At 43.9% G+C, this 19,136-nt stretch overlaps 1 protein-coding gene across 3 annotated transcripts in view; it reads left to right on the forward strand.

The window, feature by feature from the left end:
- Positions 1-236: 236 nt before the first annotated feature.
- DCAF8 (DDB1 and CUL4 associated factor 8) overlaps positions 237-19,136 on the forward strand; it is a 59,134-nt gene continuing 40,234 nt past the window's right edge. Inside the window, exons 1-2 of one of the 3 annotated variants that reach the window (XM_066362034.1) lie at positions 237-396; positions 1,453-1,525. The gene's annotated coding sequence lies outside the window, so the exon portion shown is untranslated. The other 2 variants (XM_066362035.1, XM_066362033.1) reach the window with 2 other exon arrangements.

Consider the following 19,136-nt stretch of genomic DNA (forward strand, 5'->3'; position numbering starts at 1 on the left):
TCGTGAGAACTGTTTGTTCCGTTTTCAACACAGCGCAAATAGGGAGGCCTCCCAGAAGGCTCCTGCCAGCCTGTTAGAAATGAACTTCCACAACAACTTAGAGAAGCCGCTCCCACTTGTTCTACCAGAAAGGCCTTGAGACCCTCTACCAACTCCAGGAAAAACTTTGCTTCCTCGGTAATGCGCACGCGCCGCTTGCCCTGTTTTCCGTTGGCTTCAGGCCCCGCCCCTTATGCGTCCTTCGAGGAGGATTGGGAGCCGTGAGCTCGCGCTACTGTTCTTCACTCCGTCTTCTCCACAGCATGTCGTCGCAAACGGGGCCGGAAAGCGTGGCAGCGCAGGCGCAAGCGTAGAGAGCGGAGGCGGCGGCGGTGGTGGTTGCGGCCGCTGGCCAGTGTAAGATGGCGGCGGCGTTGGTGGTGGCAGTGGACAGGACGGCTGGGCCTGGAACAGTTGGAGCAGCTGCTAGCAGAAGGATGACCCGAGACGGGGAGCAGGCTGCTGAGCCTCGCCGGCTTCCGTGCTTGTAACTGCCCCAGCCGGACACCCTTCCCCCCCTTGACCTATCCGGTCCGTGTCTCGTTCCGGCTTGGCCTGCCGCTCTTCCCTGTCTGGTGTCCCTTCAGGATAGGTTTGACTTATTTCCATGCTCAGGGCTCAGGTCTTCTCCTTCTCTGACCTGAGCTTCCACGGAAAGGACTGTCTGTCCGCCCTTTCCTCTGGTCAGCCCTGGAATTGCTCCCAAGAGACTGACCCACAACCCACCGGGAAGTTTTGCCTCGTTGGGTGACGGTCCACTTGTGTGCCCCCTCCCACCCCAGGTTGGGGGACGCAGCTCGCCTGCGAGTCTCAGTAACCTCGGGGCCCGCGCGGAGTGCTCCCCTCCCCCTCCCGCTCGAGCCCAGCACCCTGTACAGAAGGCCGAGGTCCAAGAACCCCGGAGTCAGTTGTTGCGGCTGGTCTTGTGCCCTTTGTAATATAATTCTCTTGGTTTAACTCCCCTCACACCCAGATCTTCCAGGACACTGTAGAACGGTCCTATTTGGTCCCTGTTAGTTGGAAAGCTGCTGGTGGCTTGAATTTCTGACTCATACCATTGTTGCTGGAGTCTGTAAACAAACCAGCACTTCGCGATCACATTCTCCCCGGGATCCATCCCCCCCCCCCCCCCCCCCCGAGCCTTGTTAAGAGGTTTGGTTAGGGGTTAGGGTCGAAAAGATTCAGGTTTTCCTTTTAAACAACTTTTAACGTGTTAATGGAGCTGGGAGAGAAATTGCTGGGTTCATTTTATTTCTGTAACTATGCAGGTTATTTACTGAGTACTCAGAAGTAGGTGAATTACTCTGGTTTTAAATAGTTCTGAGGAGGTCTAAAAAATAACTAAATTGTACTCATAAATGTGTTACTATGTTTAGTAAACACCTTTGCCATTTAAACTTTCATTTTTCTCAGTCCTTCAGTGAATCTACAGACCTATTTTCTCAGGAGCTGAGCCCGGCCCTACTTCAGTGATAAAAGAGGAAAGGTGAGTAGGAGTTGAGAGCTTTTGAATTCCTGAGTCCAAGACAGACCCTACCCTGATGGTCAAGTGCTGACCACTAAAGACAAAATTCCTACCCAAATTCCCAAGGACTTGGGGCATTAGTTTTTACTGTTTTCCAGCTCTGGTTAAATTACTTTTACAAGTTTAATGGGCTGTGGACATCTTGATTTTCTGTTGTAAACTACTGCCGTGTATATTCGGAACTCCAGTTAAGCTTGGAAGTGAATTATCTCCCTCATTTGCATTGTGTTTTGCCTTTGTGTGGATCATGTTTTTTACATTGTTAAATGCTGGGAATTAGTTTGGGTTGTCATTTGTTGCTACTTTAGAAGAGAATATTTAGCTGCTGGTCACTAAAAGCTGGGAAGTGAGGAATGATGCTGCCCTTAGTTGGTGTCTCAGTTCAGTCCACCTCAGAATTTCAACTTTTCAGAACAAAGTGGTAAATCTTGGGTTTAAAAAAAAATAGTGGCTGCTTTTTTATAGCTGGTCTGAAGAATTCTTGTTCAGTAGAGGAATCATCCTGTGCAGTTAGCAGCATGGGCCAGTGCTGAAGAGGGAGTCAGGACGTAATTGTGAATGTAATTTTTGTAAGACTTAGATTTCTGGTAGCAGAGACTAGTGCTGTAGTTGAGGTTTATGGGATGTGACAGAGTAGCTGAGTATTTGAGAGGGATGCCTGGCTGATTCTTAATATCTTTATGATTTGTAGTAGAAAAAGTTGAGTGTGACACTGGTAAGCTTTATTTAATAGGTGTTCTAATTAGAAAATATTTATTATCTGGAATAAGATTTTTATTGGTGATACATGTATCAGTAAAATATAAAGGGAAAAAATGTACAGTCTTTAGAGCTGGAGAGTCCTGGGTTTAAATACTGTATTAGGTTTAGACCTTGGGCAAGTTGCTTAAACTTATCTCTTCATTTCCACATATCTAAAAGTGGAATAATGGCCCTGGCCGGTTGGCTCAGTGGTAGAGCGTCGGCCTGGCATGCAGGAATCCCGGGTTTGATTCCCGGCCAGGGCACACAGGAGAAGCGCTCATCTGCTTCTCCACCCCTCCCCCTCTCCTTCCTCTCTGTCTCTCTCTTCTCCTCCCGCAGCCAAGGCTCCATTGGAGCAAAGTTGGCCCGGGGGCTGAGGATGGCTCTGTGGCCTCTGCCTCAGGCGCTAGAATGGCTCTGCTTGCAACAGAGCAACACCCCAGATGGGCAGAGCATCGCCCCCTGGTGGGCATGCTGGGTGGATCTTGGTCGAGTGCATGTGGGAGTCTGTCTGACTGCCTCCCTGTTTCCAACTTCAGAAAAATACAAAAAAAAAAAAAAAAGTGGAATAACGGCCTTGGCTGGGTGGTTCAGTGGTTAGAGCTTCATCCCGATACAGTTTGATCCCCGGTCAGTGCAGATACAGAATCGATGAATGCATAAATAAATGAAACGGCAAATTAATGTTTCTTTCTCTCTAAGATCAATCAATAATAAAAATTAAAAGTACGATAAATACCACTTTCCTCCTAGGGTCGTCATTAGTATTGTATGAAGAAACCTATTATAAAGCTCTAAATTATGGCTAGCATGTGATGGACACTTAATTTTTTTAAATTTTCTTTACACATCATTGATGTGGCTTAGAATAAGTTATACATTAGTTTACACCTATTTGCATTTTGTTTTTGAACATGTTTTCCTGGTTATATTTAAAATTTATTTTTAATTGGTCAGCTTTGATGTTTGCTTTGTAGGTGCCCACCTGGGGTTGTCTTCTGAACATGATTCAGCTTAGTTCAGGGGACAGCGGAAATATTAGCTGTAGGTGTATGTATATCTCTAAATGCATTCTTTTTTCTTTTTCCGTTGTGACACCCTAATTGTTCATTGATTGCTTTCTCATATGTGCCTTGATCGTGGGCCTTCAGCAGACCAAGTAACCCCTTGCTGGAGCCAGCGACCTTGGGCCCAAGCTGGTGAGCTTTTTTTTTTTTTTCTCAAACCAGATGAGCCCGCGCTCAAGCTGGCAACCTTGGGGTCTTGAACATGGGGCTTCCGCATCCCAGTCCGATGCTCTATCCACTGCGCCACCACCTGGTCAGGCTCTAAATGCATTCTTAAACTAAACATCAGTAAGGTTCCGTTGTTCATTGCTTCCTTCCTCTTGGTTTCTCTTTTAATATACTTGGTCAGAGTGGACACGTATTGTGCAAGCATACCCCAAGATGTGGTTGGTTTGTTTCCAGATCACCTCAACAAAGCCAATATTGCGGTGAAGCGAGTTGTAATATTTTTGCTGGTGGAGGGTCTTGCCTTCATTTTGTAAAAAAAGGGAGGCACAATAAAAGGAGGTAAGCCTGTATGTAATTCCTTCCCTTCCTGCTTCAGTCTTGTTCACCTCCTCTGCTCTAGCTACCCCTTATGCCTTTTTCTTTTTGCCATGGAAGGAATAGTTTTCCTCTCTAAGTTGTTGGGCTCTACCATGATCTTTATCAACAGATTATCAAAGAACTAGTCCATGAAAAGGCCTCATTTCTTTTTGAAGTGATTCTGGGCTAGAGAGTTAGGAATACAGTTTTGTTTATTTTTTCTATCCATTTTAGAATGGAGAAAGAGAGAGAAGGGGGAGGAGCAGGAAGCATCAACTCCCCTGTGTGCCTTGACCAGGCAAGCCCAGGGTTTCGAACCTGTAACCTCAGCATTCATGTCGATGCTTTTTCCACTGTGCCACCACACATCAGGCCAAAAAAAATTTTTATTGATTGATTTTAGAAAGGGAGAGAGAGAGAGAAAGACAGGAACATCTATCTGTTCCTGTCTTTGCCCTGTATCACCTTAGTTGTTCATTGATTGCTTTCTCATATATGCCTTGACCGGGGCTACAGCAGACCGAGTAACACCTTGCTCAAGCCAGTGACCTTGAGGTCAAGGTGGTGAGCCTTGCTCAAACCAGATGAACCCATGCTCAAGCTGGTGACCTCAGGGTTTCGAACCTCGGTCCTCCACATCCCATTCTCCTGTATGTGCCCTGACTGGGGACCGAGCTGGTCTGCTCCTGTGTGTCCTGTCCAGGGATTGAACTGGCAGCCTTTGTGCTTTTTGGATGATTCTCCGACCAAGCTGTCTGGCCAGGGCAAGGAATACAATTTTTTATTTCATCTCCCCAGTTGGACCATTGTAGTAATCTGACAGCACAGATGAAAAGTGTTTAAGCTTCTCTTGTTGGCTTTTCTTCCATACCTTTTTGGAGTAGGTAAGGGCATGTGAAAATTAAAGTGTTGATTACATTGTGATGAATGCAACTATATTCATTTAGGGCCATTGATCAACTTGCATTACCATCATGCAGGATCTAAATTATCTCTATTGAAAGGTAAAGACTTGCCCTGGTCAGATAACTCGGTTGGTTAGAACATCCTCCTAAAGTGTAGAGGTTGTTGGTTCGATTCCCAGTCAGAGCACATATAGGAACAGTTCATTGTTCTTGTCCCCCTTCTTTCTCTCTCTCCCTATGTCACTAAAATCAGTAATTAAAAAAAAATAAATAAGAAAGGTAAAGACTTGGGGTGGAGAGTGGTGAGGTGGGCTGAGATTTATGATTTTAGAAGATCTGGAGGTCTGTGTTTGTTGGAAAAGAGTAGAAAAGGAGCCTGACCTGTTGTGGCACAGTGGATAAAGTATCAACCTGAAATGCTCAAGTTGCCAGTTTTAAGTGCTGGGCTTGCCTGAACAAGGCACATATGAGAAGCAACTACGAGTTGATGCTTCCCTCCCTCCCGCCTTTCTCTCTCTATCTCTCTCCCCTCTCTCTAGAAAAATCAATAAATAAAATATATATTTTTTGGACAAGGACAGAGTCAGAGGGACAGGTTGGGACAGACAGACAGGAATGGAGAGAGATGAAAAGCATCAATTCTTCTTTGCAGCTCCTTAGTTGTTCATTTGCTTTTTCATATGTGCCTTGACAGGGGTGAAGGTGGGGGGGGTTACAGCAGAGCGAGTGACCTCTTGCTCAAGCCAGCGACCTTGGGCTCAAGCTAGTGACCTTGGGCTTCGAGCTAATAACTTTTGGGTTCAAGCCATGGGGTTATGTCTATGATCCCACACTCAAGCCAGCGACCCTGCGCTCAAGCCAGTGACCTCAGGGTTTTGAACCTTGGTCCTCTGCATCCCAGTCCAACACTCTATCCACTGCACCACCACCTGGTCAGGCAGTAAATAAAATCTTAAGAAAGTAGAAAAGTAAATAATGTTGGAAGAGGCATAACTTTGTTCTTTATATTCTCTGAGCTGGGTAAGCATTTCATCCCTTTTTACTCCCTGGAGGGTTTCATATATTCTGAAGATATTTTATATTTTAGGGTGTTATGTAAGAATTGTCACAGCCTGACCAGACGATGGAGCAGTGGATAGAGTGTCTGAATGGGATGTGGAGGACCAAGGTTCGAAACCCTGAGGTCACCAGCTTGAGCGTGGGCTCATCTGGTTTGAGCAAGGCTCACCAGCTTGACCTCAAGGTTGCTGGCTTGAGCAAGGTGTTACTTGGTCTGCTGTAGCCCCCGGTCAAGGCACATATGAGAAAGCAATCAATGTGATTGCTAAGGTGATGCAACGAAGAATTGATGCTTCTCGGCTCTCTCCCTGTCTGTCCCTATCTGTCCCTCTCTTTGTCTCTGTCTCAAAAAAAAATAAAAAAGAATTGTCACATTATTAGGAAGTGTTTCATAGCTTGATGAAAATGGGAGGCTAGGTATGCTTGTGACCTTCGTTTCCAACTTGATAGAGCATTTTATATATCACTTTACTAAATGTATAAGATTTAGTCCCAGTGCTATGATACTTGGTGTTGACCAGGCTTAGCCTAGGACAGAAGCTTGTCTTCAGAGGGCTAAAAGAAAGCCTTTTTGTTGCCAGTTTGAAACAATACTGGTATTTCAAAAGCAAACTGGACACTAGTAGAAAACATTCTATAGAAGTGTGCCCTGTTTTGGGAGCCTGAGATGGTCAGAGTTTCATATTCTAAGCCCTGTATTTTTTTTTAAGATTTTAATTATTGATTTTACAAAAAGAGGAGAGCTAGGGGTTTGGGGTGTGGTAAGCAGTGAGAACTATAGTTGCTTCACTTTAGTTGTTCACTGCTTGCTTGTTGCTTGTTGTAAGTGCCTTGACCAGGCCCGCCCAGGGTTTTGAACCAGTGACCTCAGTGTTCCAGGTCAGAGCTCTATTCACTGTGCCACCACAGGCCAGGCCTAGGTCCTATATTCTATCAGTGAGTTACAGGCTTTTAAAATCATGAAGTGACTAGTAAAACTTTGTTTTTAGTAAATATTATTTATTTTTGGATATTTTCTACTGTAGGAAAGCTACTCTAAACATGTCTAGGAAATGTCCAGATTATAAAAGACAAAGTTATTCAAATATTGGTGTTGGAGTAAGTTTTTAAGATTGAATTAGGTTTTTTTTTTTTCTTAAGCAGATTAACTGTCACCCATTTGGAATTCAGGCAGTGAAAGAATTGAATCAGCAATAGGCGTGGAGGTAGTGACTGTGCATATCTTAATTTCAGAGCCAAATAGCAATGACTTTAGATTAGTTTAACAGTAATATAGAAAACTTTTGTTTTCATGAATATACACAAGGATCCTCAATTCTGTAAAAATTAGTCAGAAAACGGGGCTGCCTGTTCTTGTTTATTGATTCATTTATTCTCTTGAGGTGAAAAGAAAGTCCTTGAAAGGTCTTTAAAAATTAGTGTGTGATGAATTTTATGAATTGGTCACTTCTTTATCACAGTCTTTTATCTCTTCCCCTACAGGACATAGTTTCTAGGCCAAAAGCCCAATTTATCAAATACTACCTTAACCCCAAGAATGTGTATGCTAGAGACAAGTTAATGAATTGAGTCTACCCTGAGTTTGCAAGTAGGGCATGGGGTGTGATTAATATGACAGAGGCATTAATGAAATGTAGTATGTCTAATGTGTTGGGCTATTGCAAAGATTTTCATCATTATATCTGAGAGGTTAGGTATTTGCTCTTATCCTCTGGCCTAGGAAACCTGGCCAAGTTCTAATGTGAGGCATCCATGTTTGTCTCACAAGTCATGTCATTTTTTTGTTCTTGGTTTTCCTTAGCCATCTGGAAAGCTACTATGATTTACCTCTAATGGTAGCCAAGACGACATACAATAGTTCTCTAGTGTACTTTGAGCAGTGCCACATTATCAGGTATGTTTTAACTTTACTTAATTCTTCCCTCTACCTGAGTGCAGGTAGTAGGGCACTTCTTGATGTTTTTTAGCCTCTTTCTTTCTTGTTTGATTATATATTGTACCTTTGGAGTGTCACCTCTTTTTTTTGTTCCAAGATTTTATTTATTGATTTTACAGAGAAGAAAGCAGGGAGTAAGAAGTGTCAACTCATAGTTATTTCACTTTAGTTGTTCATTGATTGCTTGTCATATGTGCCTTGACCAGGCAAGCCCAGGGTTTCCAAACAGCAACCTCAGCGTCCCACGTCAGTTCTCTTTCCACTGCGCCATCACAGGCCAGGCAGAAATACCACTTTATCTCTCTAATGTCCTTTCCAGTGATTTAAGAAAAATTTGAACTGTGAATGGCAAAAACTGGTAATAGGGACTGGATTCTGATTAAAAGTTAATCATTTTATAATGGAAACACAGTGGAATTTCCTTAAAGATGGGTTTTCCTGAGAATCATTTAAATTGGGATAAATGAGCTAACTGTTCCTATAAAAAATTTCTTAGCTCTACAGTTGGAGATAGCACTGATGTGTTAGAATCCATTCCTAACATATTGAAATAATGTTATTGGAACCAAAGCCAATAAACCAAACCCAAGGCATTTGGTATTACTAATAGGAAAATAAGGCATTCATTCAAAGGAGGAACCAAATTGCCTTGTTCATGGGATAGTTGTTGTTTTTTTTTTTCTTACAGAGACAGAGTCAGAGAGAGGGATAGACAGGGACAGACAGGAACGGAGAGGAGAAGCATCAATCATCAGTTTTTTGTTGCGACACCTTAGTTGTTCATTGATTGCTTTCTCATATGTGCCTTGACCACAGGTCTTCAGCAGACCGAGTAGCCCCTTGCTTGAGCCAGCAACCTTGGGTCCAAGCTGGTGAGCTTTTGCTCAAACCAGATGAGCCTGCGCTCAAGCTGGCGACCTCGGGGTCTTGAACCTGGGTCCTCTGCATCCCAGTCTGACGCTCTGTCCACTGCACCACCGCCTGGTCAAGTGTTCATGGGATAGTTAATGCAGGATTTTCTTATCTTCCCACCTCATCTGTGTTGGTTGGTTGCTTTGAAGTTCTTGGCTATCCTTTGAACCCTTCAAGAGGGAGAATACCTTAAAGCAGTGGTTTTCAACCTTTTTACACTTGGGGACTGTGAAAATTGAATTATTTTAGCACTGCTAAGGCAGAAGTCACCCTGAGCATAAGCAAATTTGACTAAGATCATTGGGTCTATAATCTTCCTGTAACATCAGGGTGGTTTACTTTCATGGACTGGTCTGAAATTTCTGGTTGACTGGTCCACGGACTCGCGGTTGAAAAAACTGCTTTAAAGAGAAGGCTTATTTGTGGTTGTGGGTTCCTGGGCATATTGCTTTACCCTACTTTGTAGAACATGAATGTGCGCAAAAGTAGTTGTTAACAGAGCTCTCTGAATTCTTTTTTTTTTTTTTCATTTTTCTGAAGCTGGAAACGGGGAGGCAGTCAGACTCCTGCATGCGCCCGACTGGGATCCACCCGGCATGCCCACCAGGGGGGGATGTTCTGCCCCTCTGGGGCGTCGCTCTGTTGCATCCAGAGCCATTCTAGCGCCTGAGGCAGAGGCCACAGAGCCATCCCCAGCGCCCCGGCCATCTTTGCTCCAATGGACAATGGAGCCTCGGCTGCAGGAGGGGAAGAGAGAGACAGAGAGGAAGGAGAGGGGGAGGGGTGGAGAAGCAGATGGGCGCTTCTCCTGTGTGCCCTGGCCGGGAATCGAACTCGGGACTCCTGCACGCCAGGCCGACGCTCTACCACTGAGCCAACCGGCCAGGGCCTCTGAATTCTTTAAAAGGCTACTGAGAGCAGGTAAACAGATATCGTAGTCTTGGATCTATGTCCTAAGTTTCCTACAGTGTTTGTAGGATCATTGCTGAATGGCAAAACAATCCCAGGATTCTCTAGGAAATGCTATTTGGAACCAGAGCGGAGGTGCTAGAAAGATAGTATGAATGCTACCAAGTAGACAGAATCTTTGTGAACATGATCTTGAATCCTCTAAAACTAGTCATTCTCAACAGTGGTTGCCAGTTAGTCAGAAACTTCATGCTGGTCCGTGAGTTAACCATCCTGGTGCTATATGAAGATTATAGATCCAATGATCTTAGTTTTGTTTTGTTTTTCAGCGAGAAGAGAGAGAGAGAGAGAGAGGGACAGATAGGGACAGACAGGAAAGGAGAGAGATGAGAAGCATTAGTTCTTCGTTGTAGCACCTTAATTGTTCATTGATGGCTATCTCATATGTGCCTTGGCGGAGGGGCGGGAGGCTCCCATTGACGCCTTGTTCAAGCCAGGACCTTGGGCTTAAGCCAGTGACCTTTGGGCTTAAGTTGGCGAACTTGGGGTTTCGAACCTGGGTTGTCTTTGTTCCAGGTTGATGCTCTGTCCACTGTGCCACCACCTGGTCTAGCAGTATTTTTTTTTTTCTTTTTCTGAAGCTAGAAACGGGGAGAGACAGTCAGACAGACTCCCTCATGCGCCTGACCGGGATCGGGATCCACCCGGCACACCCTCCAGGGGGTGACGCTCTGCTCACCAGGGGGCGATGCTTTGCCCCTCTGGGGCGGCGCTCTATTGTGACCAGAGCCACTCTAGCGCCTGGGGCAGAGGCCAAGGAGCCATCCCCAGTGCCCGGGCCATCTTTGCTCCAATGGAGCTTCGGCTGCGGGAGGGGAAGAGAGAGACAGAGAGGAAGGAGGGGGGGGTGGAGAAGCAAATGGGCTCCTCTCCTATGCGCCCTGGCCAGGAATTGAACCCAGGTCCCCTGCACGCCAGGCCGATGCTCTACCGCTGAGCCAACCAGCCAGGGCCCATTTTTTAAATATTTAAACATGTGTCTCAGTTATGACTAGTTAGTAGGCCAGTGAGTGTTTTGTTTGGTTTTTTTAGAGAGAGAAAAAGAGACAGACAGATACAGGGAGAGAAAGAGATGAGAGGCATCAACTCATGATCATAGTACCTTAGTTGTTCATTGATTGCTTACTCGTACTTGCCTTGATGGGGATGGGGGAGGCTCTAGGCAAGCCAGAGACCTTGGACTCAAGCCAGCAACCATGGGATCATGTTTATGATCCCACGCTCAAGCTGGCAACCCCTTGCTCAAGCTGGTGAGTCCGTGTTCAAGCCAGATGAGCCTGTACTCAAGCCGGCGACCTCTGGATTTCCAACCTGGGTCCTCAGCATCCCAGACCAATGCTCTGTCCACTGTGCCACTGCCAGATCAGGTGACCAATGATTTTTTTTTTTTAGATTTTTATTTATTCATTTTTTAGAGAGAGGGGAGAGAGAGAGAAGGGGGGAGGAGCAGGAAGCATCAACTCCCATATGTGCCTTGATTGGGCAAGACCCCCGGGTTCTGAACCGGCGACCTCAGTGTTCCAGGTCGACGCTTTATCCACTGCGCCACCACAGGTCAGGCGACCAATGATTTTTTTTAAGAAGATAATTTTAATGCATTTTTCTTTTTTTAAATTATTTTTGGTTTTTCAATTACAGTTGACGTACAATATGATATTAGTATCACATCTATAACATTATATAACTTACTAAGTGATCTCCTGATTAAGTCTCATACCCATCGAACACCATGCAGTTATTGGAATGTTACTATTTTCCCTTCACCTATTCCACTGATTTCCTCAAACCCCTGACCCCCTGTCTGGCAACTGATAAAATAGTCTCTGTATTTATGTGTCTGTTTCTATTCTGCTTATTCATTTATTCTGTTTTGTTTTTTTAAAATTCAGTTGTTTATAGATACATATTTATTGCCATTTTATTGTTCATATTATTATTTATATTGTTCATATTTTTATTTTTTTATTTTTTTAAAATTTATTTATTCATTTTAGAGAGGAGGGAGGGAGAAAGAGAGAGAGAGAGAGAAAGGGGAGAGGAGCAGGAAGCATCAACTCCCATATATGCCTTGACCAGACATGTGCAGGGTTTTGAACCAGCAACCTCAGTGTTCCCAGGTCGACACTTTATCCACTGCACCACCAGAGGTCAGGCCATATTGTTCATATTTTTAAAAAAACATTTTTATTTCTTGATTTTGGAGAGAGAGAGAAACAGGAACAATGAACTGTTGTTCCTGTATGTTTCCTGACTGGGAATCAAACCAGCGACTTTGTGCTCAGGCCGACACTTATCAACTGAGCTATTTGGCCAGAGCTGGTTGTTCATGTTTTTTAACTTTATTTTTTTTTCTTCTTCTTAAAACCTTTTTAACATTTCATATAATACTGGTTTGGTGGTGATGAACTTTAGCTTTTTGTTTGGGAAGCTCTTAATCTGTCCTTCGATTCTAAATGGTAGTAGTTTTGCTGGTCAGAGTCATCTTAGTTGTAGGTCCTTGCTTTTCATCATTTTGAATATTTTGTGCCAGTTGCTCTGGCCTGCAAAGTTTCTGTTGAGAAATCAGCTGACTGTCTTTTGGGAACTCCTTTGTAGGTAACTAACTGCTTTTCTCTTGCTGCTTTTAAAATTTTCTACTTGTCTTTAATCTTTTGCATTTTAATTATGATGTCTTAGTGTGAGTCTCTTTGGGTTCATCTTGTTTGGGATTATCTGAGCTTCCTGGACTTGTATGTCTGGTTCCTTCACCATGTTAGGGAAACTTTCTGCCATTATTTTTTCAAATAGTTTTTCAGTTTCTTGCTCTCTCCCCTTTCCTACACTCCCATGATGCGAATGTTGGTATGTTTCAAGTTGTCCTAGAGGCTCCTTACACTGTCCTCATTTTTTTGGATTCTTTTTCTGTTAGCTGTTTAGATTGGGTGTTTCTTGCTCTTATATTCCAAATTGCTGATTTGATTATTGGCTTGATGTACTGTATTATTGATGCTCTATAAATTATTCTTCATTTCAAGTAGTGTGTCCTTCATAGTTTGTTTTACGATTTCTGTGTTTTTTTATGCTTATTATTTCTTTGTTGAAGTTCTCACTAAGTTCCTTGAGCATTTTTTTAAAGATTTTATTTAGCCCTGGCCAGTTGGCTCAGTGGTAGAGCATCTGCCTGGCGTGTGGAAGTTCTGGGTTTGATTCTCGATTAGGGCATACAGGAGAAGCACTCATCTGCTTCTCCACCCCTCCCCCTCTCGCTTCTCTCTCTCTCTCTCTCTCTCTCTCTTTCTCTTTCTTTCTCTTTCCCCTGTCTTTCCTTCCTGCAGCCATGGCTTGATTGGAGCAAGTTGGCCCCCGGGTGCTGAGGATGGCTCCATGGCCTCCACCTCAGGTGCTAAGAAGAGCTTGGTTGCTGAGCAACCAAGCAACACCCCAGATTGGCCGAGCTTCACTCCCTAGTGGGCTTGCTGGCTAGATCTCAGTCAGGGCACATGCAGCAGTTTGTCTCTCTGCCTCCCTTCCTTTCACTGAATAAAAAGAGGCAGGAGAGAGAAAGAGAGAAAGGGGTGGAGCAGGAAGCATCAACTCCCATATGTGCCTTGACCAGGCAAGCCCAGGGTTTCGGACTGGCAACCTCAGCATTCTAGGTTGACACTTAATCCACTGTGCCACCACAGGTCAGACCCTTGAGTATCTTTATAACCATTGTTTTGAACTCTGTATCTAGTAGTTTGCTTGCCTCCATTTTGTTTAGTTCTCTTTCTGGTGATTTCTCCTATTTTTCCTTTGAGACATGTTTCTTTGTCTCTACATTTTGGCTGCTACCCTGTGTATTAGATGGAGCTGCTACACCTCCTAGAGTTAGTATAGTAGCCTTGTGTAGGAGGTGTCCCACAGGGTCCAGTGACATAGCTTCTCTTGTCACCCCAGCTGGGCATTTCAGGTGCGCCCCTGTGTGGGCTATGTGTACTGTCCTGTTGTAATTGAGCCTTGTTTGTTATTGGGGTCACTGGGAGGGATTGACTCCCAGGCTGATTAGATTTGAGGACTGGCTGTGACTGCAGTGCAGGAGCTGCTGTGCAGGACTTGACCCTACAGAGCAGGACTTGTTTCAGTGGAGCTTTGGTGTTCACTGAGTCTGCCCCTTGATTGTGTCTCTTGTGGAGGTTGTAGGGTTGTACTTCAGCGTGGCCTGAAGATGACTGAAGTGCACCACATGCACTAACTATGGGACCTCCCTGGGGATTCAGTGTCAGCCATAGCCTGTGCCCTACCTGGGACCACCTGGCACAAGCTACAGAGAAGTGTGCAGGTGGCTGCTACTTGTGCTGGGCTTGGAGTTGTCCTGGAGAGGCCAAGCTATGAAACAAAGTTGGCTGTTGTTAGTCCCAGGTCTAGAGCCACTTAGTAAGATACGGGATATACAGAGGCCAGATGCTACTTGTTTGTGAGATTTAGTTAAGTCCTAAGTATGAGCCTACATAAGTCTTTTATATGGAAAAGCTACTGATAAAGGCTTGGGTGGGCCTGCAAATTGGGTAGGGTGGTGTCTCAGGAAATCACCTGGGTGGGACCAACAGTGTCAGCCATGGTGATGGAAGCTCTGCCTGTTGGCATTGTTGGGGAGATGTCTCAGAAAAGGACCAGTGGTCTCTGTTAGCACTTGTCTGGCAGAAAGTGCCCCTCCCTTTCCAGCTATTGCCCTGATGCCTGATTGTAGGTTCCTGGTTCCTTACAAGCTGCTGGAACACAGCATGAATGATCAGAGTAAGTGTGTGTGTGGGCCCTTTAAGATTAACTGGGTCTCTCTTCAGTCATAAACCCTGTTGGTTTTTACACCCAGAAGTTACAGGGACTTCTCTTCTGGCACTGGAACCCTGGGCTGGGGGTCCATGCTCCTCAGGCAGAACCTCTGCAGCCAAGATATCCCTCTCAATTTTAAACCTCAGTTTCAACATGGTTGTGAGGCCAGCGGTCCCGGGTCTCCACACCCCCTACCAGTCTCAGTGTGGCTTCTTTAAATCCTCATTGGTAGGACTTTGTTCAGCTAGATTTTAGGTGGTTCTGGGTGATGGTTGTACTGTAGTTGTAATTTTGATGTGGGTGTGGGAGGATACAAGTACCCCGTTTACCTACTGTGTTGTCTTGACTGGAAATTTTGACTTTTACAGCCTTTCCTTAGTATACATTTTTCTGTATGTCTCTGTAACATTTGAAGCATGAACCATCCCCACCTTCTCAAAACCTTTTTATCTCTGGACTTCCAAGATATTTAATAGTCTCATTCTTTCTATTTCCCTCTGCATTTTTCTGTCTGCTTCTCCTTTATATTTTTCCTAAGGGTAGATATTCCCCAAGATTCTGTTTTTGGACTTTGTCTTAGTGCTTTCTTGGGTACTTAATTTGTTTGTTTAATTTTTTCTTAATTTTAGAGAGAGAGAAACATCAATTTGTCATTTCACTAATTTATGCATTCACTGGTTGATTCTTGTATGTGCCCTGACGGGGGATTGAACTCACAACCTTGGCATGTTGGGACGAAGCTCTAACCAACTGAGCTACCCAGCAGGGCTGTTATTTTTATTGTTGTTGTTTTTTAGGGCTGTTTGTTTTTTAAGTGAAGGTAATTTACAAGGTATTTGATTTTGAAGCTTCTCTGTACAATTTTCAAATTTGTATCTCTGGTTCTAATTTATTTGTCACATGTGCCACCTGTATTGGTTTTCCTCTACATCCCTGACATTCCAGCCTAGATTTTTTTTTTTTTTTGTATTTTTCTGAAGCTAGAAACGGGGAGAGACAGTCAAACAGACTCCCACATGAGCCCAACCGGGATCCACCCAGCACGCCCACCAGGGGGGGCGACGCTCTGTCCACCAGGGGGTGATGCTCTGCCTCTCCGGGGCATCGCTCTGTTGCGACCAGAGCCACTCTAGCGCCTGGGGCAGAGGCCAAGGAGCCATCCCCAGCGCCCGGGCCATCTTTGCTCCAGTGGAGCCTCGGCTGCGGGAGGGGAAGAGAGAGACAGAGAGGAAGGAGAGGGGGAGGGGTGGAGAAGCAGATGGGTGCTTCTCCTGTGTGCCCTGGCCGGGAATCGAACCCGGGACTTCTGCACGCCAGGCCGACGCTCTACCACTGAGCCAACTGGCCAGGCCTCCAGCCTAGGTTTTAAAAATAATTAATATAAAATTCATCTCTTCCTCACATGGCATCTTCTCATTTATGACACTTGATTTCATCTGGGCACCCAGATTCCAGTTATACTTCTTGATTTTTCAAGCTTCATAACAATTTATCAAATCAAATACTATTAATTGTATCCCTACAATGTTTTTTCACATTGATCACCTTTTAATTTCTCATGCTGTCGGCCTACGATAGGTTCTCATTGCTTCTTACTTTGACAACTGTAAAACCTTTTAAGCTTGTTTCTCCTTCCTTTTCTGTCCATTTCAGTCCATCTTACTGTCCTTGACAAAATAATATTCCTGATCCCTAACACAAACACACCTTCTATACTTTTTTTTTTTTACAGAGACAGAGCGAGAGTCGGAGAAAGGGATAGATAGGGACGCAGAGAGATGAGAAGCATCAATCATCAGTTTTTCGTTGCGACACCTTAGTTGTTCATTGATTGCTTTCTCATATGTGCCTTGACCGTGGGCCTTCAGTGGACCAAGTAACCCTTTGCTCGAGCCAGCGACCTTGGGTCCAAGATGGTGACCTTTGCTCAAACCAGATGAGCCAGTGCTCAAGCTGGCGACCCTGGGTCCTCTGCATCCCAGTCCGACGCTCTATCCACTGCGCCACCGCCCGATTAGGCCACCTTCTATACGTCTTAACTAATCAACTATACCACACTGTATAGCCAAACTAGTGTGTGTATTTTCTTGAACATACCAGGTTTTTTCATTTTCCATGTCTTTTTTCTGTTTGTTTGTTTTGTTTTATTTAAATTCTTATTTATTGATTTTAAAGAGAGAGGAAGAGGAGAAACATTGATTTGTTCCACTTTTTTTTTTTTAAATTTTTTTTTTACAGAGACAGAGAGTCAGAGAGAGGGATAGACAGGGACTGACAGACAGGAACGGAGAGATGAGAAGCATCAGTCACTAGTTTTTCGTTGCGCATTGCAATACCTTAGTTGTTCATTGATTGCTTTCTCATATGTGCCTTGACCGTGGACCTTCAGCAGACCGAGTAACCCCTTGCTCGAGCCAGTGACCTTGGGTCCAAGCTGGTGGGCTTTTGCTCAAACCAGATGAGCCCGTGCTTAAACTGGTGACCTTGGGGTCTCAAACCTGGGTCCTTAGCATCCCAGTCCGATGCTCTATCCACTGTGCCACCGCCTGGTCAGGCGGTCCACTTATTTATGCACTCATTGGTTGATTCTTGAATGTCCCTTGACTGGAGCTGGAACTCACAATGTTGGTGTATGATCGGAACTCTTTAACCAATAGAACTATCTGGCCAGGGCTCCACCTCTTGTCATTCAGATCCTGGTGGAGTGCTTCTCTCAACTCTACCCATAAAATCCTTTCCTTTAAAGCCCAGCTTGAAAGCTAATTTCTCTATGGAAGCTTTTCCTTTCTCCCTGAAACTAAATATAATCCTTTATTCTGATCAATTGCAACTGCATTCTATTTTATTTTATATATATATATAAATAAAATATATATATATATATTACTCAAAAATTAAGGGATATTTTATAGCTTTATATTCTTTTTGAAATATTCCCTAATTTTTGTGAATGGTATATATATATTTATATATATTTTAATGATATTGATACCTGTATTATAGTTATATGCTCATTGTTTCTAATGAACTATTCGCTACAAAGGAATGGTGATTGCCTTGTTCATATTTGTAGCTCCTGTGTTGCTTTGCACATTGTTGCATTATTAGCATGTCTGTGTACAGATGGGCCACTTGGTGGTGCCAGATGCCTATAATTTGGATAAACAAAGGAGGCTGGAAGTACAGTTGGGTTGCCCTGTGTTGTCAAGTTTTTTGCACAAGTGTTGTATATTCAGCTCCTCCAAGGGCTTAATAGAAAGTGGCCCAAAATTAAAGGTCTTTCCCCCTCTAAACATGTTTCATATAGTATGAGTTTCAGTTTCCTGGCAGTCATCCCTTTGAATTTTACTGCCTGGGGGTCTCTATCTGATTAATACACACTGTATTATGAGAGTGGTTAGGTGTCCAGAGGAAATAAGTGCCATAAGTGAGAAGCTGGCAAGTGGCTGGTGGTGGTGGTCGGGAAAGTTGGCTTGGAGAAGTGTTTATGGTGAAGTAAATGAATAGTAAGGTAAGGAGAATTAATTTAAAATGAACCTTTTAGCTTTAAAAATTTGGACGGGAAAGGTAGGACTGGTTGGGTCCAGATGGACTGTGGGACTTAGGACTGAAAAGTAAATTTGTACTTTGGATGGAGATCTGTCTTGAATAGCTGTTCAGTTATGAGTGGTGTGGGATATCTGTCCTCTCAAGAGGAACCCCAGGGATTGTGTGTCTCAGTTACCTGTCTTTAATAATAATTGAAGCGCCTGACCAGGCGGTGGCGCAGTGGATAGAGCGTCAGACTGGGATGCAGAGGACCCAGGTTCGAGATCCTGAGGTCCCCAACTTGAGCGTGGGCTCATCTGGTTTGAGCAAAATCCCACCAGCTTGAACCCAAGGTCGCTGGCTCGAGCAAGGGGTTACTCGGTCTGCTGAAGGCCCGTGGTCAAGGCACATATGAGAAAGCAATCAATGAACAACTAAGGTGTTGCAACGCACAATGAAAAAACTAATGATTGATGCTTCTTATCTCTCTCCGTTTCTGTCTGTCTGTCCCTGTCTATCCCTCTCTCTGACTCACTCTGTCTCTGTAAAAAAAAAAATACAGTTAAAAAAAAATAATTGAAGCATTTTCTAACATTGCGTTTAGTTTCAGAGGAAGTTTTAAAAATTTGTCTCATGTAACTATAGGTGTCTATATAGGAGAGTTGGGCACTTGAGTGGTAAAATGAAAGCATGCAGAAACAGATTTCTGGACTGGCCTGAGGGAGTGCTGGGATTATGTAACTCATGGGAACTCACTGAGAGTTCAGATCTTAGACAAAGGAACAAGGACTGATATTTAGATGATGAAGTTTCTTTCCATTGGGTATGGGATGAGGTAGAGTTATCAATTTTCATAGATTCTAGACTCCAAAGCAGTTAAGATGTACTTGAGAGAAATTTAAAATAGTGAAATGAAAAGAAATATACAGATTAATAGTACAACCACTAGAATTATTTTGAAGTACTTTAACTTCCTAATATTTTTAGCTATCAACAGGCAGTAAATAGGGTTTGAAGACTTTTTATGAGTTTAGGATTCATCTTGCCTCAAATATATAGTTGCTCCTAAATTATACAGGCAGCTTTGGTTGCACCAAAAATCCCTCTACATTTTCATTTTTTTTCTTTTTTCTTTT

This window comes from Saccopteryx leptura, chromosome 2 (assembly GCF_036850995.1).
Source record: "Saccopteryx leptura isolate mSacLep1 chromosome 2, mSacLep1_pri_phased_curated, whole genome shotgun sequence".
NCBI classification, from domain to species: Eukaryota; Metazoa; Chordata; class Mammalia; order Chiroptera; family Emballonuridae; genus Saccopteryx; species Saccopteryx leptura.